Here is a 5,788-nt window from a genome sequence, read left to right as displayed (position 1 = left end):
GCACCACCCAGGCGCCCCCAAGATATATAATGTTAAATAGTAGGTGGGAAATATTTTAAAATATAAAATTGAATTTTTTTGAATGAGAAAAACAATTATTTAACAACTGCCAGAGAGGAAGGGGTGGGTGGATGGGCTAAGATAGGTGAAGGGGATTAAGATGTACAAACTTCCAGTTATAAAATAAATGAGCCACAAGGATGAAAAGTGCAGCATGGGAGTATACTTAATAACACTGTGATAACTTTGTATAATGACAGATGGTAACTACACTTATCATCATGAGCACTGGGTAATGTATAGAATGATCAAATCACTATGTTGTACACCTGAAACTAACAACATCATATGTCAACTACAATAAAAAATAATAAAAGTAAAATAAAACAGCTCAAAAAAATAAAACATCTGAGATAATCTGAAAACTTTTATTATTTTTATTGGAAATTAAGTGCACAGAATTGGCTTAATCATAACCCTTGAATCATGACACATTAGAATCATTTGCCAAGAATGGGCTTTTTAAGTTTTATTCTATCTTAAAAATATAATGAACACTTGGAAATTCACCATCTAACCTGAGAACTAGTAGCTTACGTTTATTGCTACTACTACTACTAATACGACCTCAGTGGATAGGTTAACAGCATGTTAAGCACAGTTGAAAGCAAACTGAAGAACCAAAAAAGAGAGCTTAGAAATTACCGTAATGCAATACAAAAAGACAGGGAATATGAAAAATATGAGAGAAATTCAAGAGATAAAAAAGTTCAAATAAGATAGTCTAATTGGAGTCTAAGAAAAGACAGAGGAATGATGGAGAAAAGGAACTATGAAGAGGTAATGATTAGCAATTTTAAGAACTGATAAAAGATATCAAGTCTCATATTTTAAAAATATCAAAACCAAAGCAGACTGTATAAAAATTCACACCTAGAAATACTGTAATGAAACTGGAGAAGAAGGTTGAAGCAAACATTTCCAATTTAAAACCTTACGTTTGTGGGGCACCTGGGTGGCACAGCGGTTAAGCGCCTGCCTTCGGCTCAGGGCGTGATCCTGGCGTTGTGGGATCGAGCCCCACATCAGGCTCTTCTGCTATGAGCCTGCTTCTTCCTCTCCCACTCCCCCGCTTGTGTTCCCTCTCTCGCTGGCTGTCTCTATCTCTGTCGAATAAATAAATAAAATCTTTAAAAAATAAATAAATAAAAAAAATAAAACCTTATGTTTGTAAAACAGCTGGAAAGCAAGGACTGACGGATAGACCAACAGCCACTACGCTAGTATCTCCATAGTTGGTAGAGAACAGTAAAATAATATATTCAGAGTTCACTGAAGAAAAAAACTCAAATCTTAGACTCATCAAAACGATCTTTTAGAAATGAAAATTTTCTTAAAAAGATGTCTGGTCTAGCATCATCTTTGTTGGGAGATAAAAACTGAGCACATAGTGAGAGAGATCTAGTAAGGAACTTCCTAATGATGTGCTTCAGGAAGAAGCAAAACAAGTTCAGAAAAAGGTTTGAATGCAAAAAGGAATGAATGTTAAAAAAAAAAAAAAAGGGTAATTGTAGATAAAGCTACAGAAGTGTTGATTAGAATTAAGATGTCCTGGGGCGCCTGGGTGGCTCAGTCGTTAAGCGTCAGCCTTGGGCTCAGGGCGTGATCCCAGCATTCTGGGATCCAGCCCAGCATCAGGCTCCTCGGCTGGGAGCCCACTTCTTCCTCTCCCACTCCCCCTGCTTGTGTTCCCTCTCTCACTGGCTGTCTCTCTCTCTCTCTCTCTCTCAAAAAATAAATAAAATATTAAAAAAAAAAAAAAAGAATTAAGATGTCCTAAGATCCTTGTCTGCAAAGGAAACAACCAACAAAACTAAAAGACAACCTACTGAATGGGAGAAGATATTTGCAAATGCTATATCCAATAAAGTGTTAGTATCCAAAATATATAAAGAACTGACAGGGGTGTCCGGGGGTGTTCAGTCGTTAAGAGTTGCCTTCTGCTTAGGTTGTGATCCCAGAGTCCTGGGACTGAACCCCAAGGTGGGCTCCCTGATCAGCAGGGAGTCTGTTTCTCCCTCTTCTTCTGCCCCTCCCCGCTCTTGTGTGCCCTGCACTCACTCTCTCAAGTAAATAAATAAAATCTTTTTTAAAAAAAGAACTGGGGGCACCTGGGTGGCGTAGTCGTTGGGCGTCTGCCTTCGGCTCAGGGCGTGATCCCGGCGTTCTGGGATCGAGCCCCACATCAGGCTCCTCTGCTATGAGCCTGCTTCTTCCTCTCCCACTCCCCCTGCTTGTGTTCCCTCTCTCTCTGGCTGTCTCTATCTCTGTCAAATAAATAAATAAAATCTTTAAAAAAAATAAAAAGAAAAAGAAAAAGAAAAAAAGAAAAAAAGAACTGATATAACTCAACACCCAAAAAACAAATAATCCAATTTAAAAATGGGCAAAAGACATGAACAGACATTTCTCCAAAGAAGACATACAGATGGCCAACAGATGCATGAAAATATGCTCAACATCATTCATCATCAGGGAAATGCAAATCAAAACCACAATGAGATATCACCTCACACCTACCAGAGTGGCTAAAATAAAAAACACGAGAAACAAGTGTTGGCAAGGATGTGGAGAAAAGGAACCCTCTTGCACTGTTGGTGGGAATGTAAACTGGTGCAGCCAGTGTGGAAAACAATATGGAGGTTCCTCAAAAAATTTTTAAAAAGAGCTACCCTATGATCCAATAATCGCATTACTGGGTATTTACCCAACGAATACAAAAACTCTAATCTGAAGGGATACATGCACCCCTGTTTATTGCAGCATTATTTACAATACCCAAATTATGGAAGCAACCCATGTCCATCAATAGATGAATGGATAAAGACTATGTGGTATATAGAAATATACAATTGTAGGACAAACAAAAAAGAAATATACATATGTATGTATGATGATATATTATTCAGCCATAAAAAAGAATGAAATCTTGCCATTTGCAACAATGTGGATGAAGCTAGAGAGTATAATGCTAAGCAAAATAAGCCAGTCAGAGAAAGACAAATACCATATGATTTCACTCATATGTGGAATTAAACAAAACAAATGATCAGCAACCAAAAAAGAGACAAACCAAAAAACAGACTCTTGACTGCAGAGAACAAACAGATGGTTACCAGAGAAGAGGTGGGTGAGGAGATGAGTGAAGTGGGTGAAGCGGATTAAGAACACACTTATCTTGATGAGGACTGAATAATATATGGAATTATTGAATCACTATTATTGTACACCTGAGACTAATACAACACTGTGTTTTAACTACACTGGAATTAAAATTTTTTAAATTACATTTTGGTTACAAACCACTTGCTTTATTTTTAGTAGACATAGAAATGAGACAATTTAACTTAAGATGGTAGAGGCCATGTAGCGTCACTGTTACTCTGGGGAGAGAACAGTCAGTAGAAGGGTGCAAAAATGCAGAGCAATAAAACCTTTAACTTGGAGAAGCAAAACCATACTCCGAGGAAGCATCATCAGCACCATCAGCAGCAGCAGCACCGCAGCAGCAGCAGCACCATCAGCAGCAGCACCAGCACCAGCACCAGCACCGGCAGCAGCACCACCGCCACCAATACCTGCAAATGGACAACAAGCCAGCAGCCAAAACGAAGGCTGGACTATTGACCTGAAGAATTTTAGGAAACCAGGAGAGAAGAACTTCACCCAACATAGCCAGCTCTTTGTGGGCAATCTTCCTCCTGACGTCACTGAGGAGGAGATGAGGAAACAACTTGAGAAATACGGGATGGCCGTGAAGTCTTCATTCAGAAGGATAAGGGCTTTGGTTTTATCTGCTTGGAAACTCGAACCCGAGGGGAGATGGCCGAAGTAGAACTGGACAACGTGCTGCTCCGTGGAAAGCAGCTGCCTGTGCGCTTTGCCTGCCATAGCACATCCCTTACAGTCTGAAACGTCCCTTGGTGTGTTTCCAACGAACTGCCGGAGGAAGCCTTTTCGGTGTCTGGCCAGGTCAAAGGGCTTACTGTAGTCCTCTGGATGATCGAGGAAGACTCTCAGGAAAAGGCACTGCCGAAGTCTCAGGGAAGCCAGCTGCTCGGAAAGCTCTGGACAGCTGCATGAAGGCTCCTTCCTGCTAATCACGCTTCCCCGGCCTGTGACTGTGGAGCCCATGGACAAGCTGGATGATGAAGAGGGACCTCCAGAGAAGCTGGTGATAAAGAACGAGAAATTTCACCAGGAGCAGCCACCCGGCTCCGCACATCCTGGCTCCTTTGAGTGTGAGTATGCCACGTGCTGGAAGGTGCTCACTGAGATGGAGAAGCAGCAGCAGGAGCAAGTGGACCGCAACATCAAGGAAGCTCGTGAGAAGCTGGAGATGGAGCTCATGCTAATGAGACAGGATCTGATGAGGCGTCAAGAAGAACTTCGGAGGATGGAAAAGCTGCACAACCAAGAAGTACAGAAACAAAGCAACTGGAGCTCAGGCAGGAGGAGGAGCGCAGGCACCGTGAGGAGGAGATGCAGAGGAAACAGGAAGAAATGAGGCAGCGACGGCAGGAAGGATTCAAGGAAACATGCCCTGATGCGAAAGAACAGGAGATACGGATGGGCCAACTGGCTATGAGACTGCTATGGGCATCAACAAGAGAGGCGCCATGTCCCCTGCTCCAGTGCCAGCTGGTACCCCAGCTCCTCCAGGACCTGTCACCATGATGCCAGATGGAACCTTGGGACTGATCCCACCACCAACTGAACACTTTGACCAAGCTGCTACAATGGAAGGAATTGGGGCAATTGGTGACACCCCCCCCCAACACCCTGCATTCAACCGTGCAGCTCCTGGAGTTGAATTTGCTCCAAACGAATGTTTCCAATACTAATAAAAATTTCAATGTCAAGTTTCCCAAAAACCCTTAAAAGAAGGACCCTTTTTGGACTAGCCTGAATTTCCGTCCTGGAAAAGTGTTAGCGATTTCTCCCAACAGTTAGGTCTTCTTTGCCTATACTATTTTGAGGGAGTTTCCTGGAGGCTGAGGGCAAGGGAAGGGCGATATTTAACAAATCAGTTCTGTGTGGTATATCATTTAACTAATTGATTCTGTGTGGTGCATTCCTGAAGTCTCATGTGGTTGTTGAGGACCTGGAGTGGGGTGGGGTGGGGAGGAACTATGGCAAAATGGATCCAGTTAGAGCCCCCATTAATCTTAATCATTCCATTCTTTGTCCATCTTGTTGTATTTGCTTTCTCATTCTTATACCCTCCAACCCCAGAGACACTGCCACATACACCTCAAAAACAAACATCCCCCAAGACCTTAGCCCCATTGCTCCATTCACTCACAGGGAATTCAGGCACATGTCCCCAGAGGTCCCAGACAACATACGTATGGTTCTGATATATACTGTATATTACCCCTTCATGTCCTAAGGAAGACATTTCCTCTTAGAGATTTTCATTTTAGTGTATCTTTAAAAAATCTTGCGTTAAATTGCCTCCAACTTTTTTCTCTGTTAAGGACAACCCAGGAATGGCGCTTTTGTGTCTATGATGTTGCTCTTCACAGATTTTCTTGATAGGCCTAGTACAATCTTGGGAACCAGTTACTGTGAGCTAAAGGTCAGACATTAGCTCTTAACCTTGCCTATCTTAGGTAGTTATGCTATGCATTTTTTTAAATTCGTATACCATGTTTGATTTGTCCCTGATATCTTTGGAGTTTTTCTGAGAAATGGAGCTGTAATGCAGCATCAACTTATTAAAAAT

At 41.9% G+C, this 5,788-nt stretch overlaps 1 pseudogene; it reads left to right on the top strand.

The window, feature by feature from the left end:
• The first annotated feature begins 3,337 nt into the window (after positions 1-3,337).
• Positions 3,338-4,994, top strand: LOC103676606 (annotated as a pseudogene).
• The last annotated feature ends 794 nt before the right edge of the window (positions 4,995-5,788 follow it).

The sequence above is a fragment of the Ursus maritimus genome, unplaced genomic scaffold (genome assembly GCF_017311325.1).
Source record: "Ursus maritimus isolate PB19 unplaced genomic scaffold, ASM1731132v1 scaffold_3, whole genome shotgun sequence".
Taxonomy (NCBI): Eukaryota; Metazoa; Chordata; class Mammalia; order Carnivora; family Ursidae; genus Ursus; species Ursus maritimus.
Note: the sequence above shows the minus strand (reverse complement) of the source record. Positions and strands in the feature narration are given on the sequence as shown.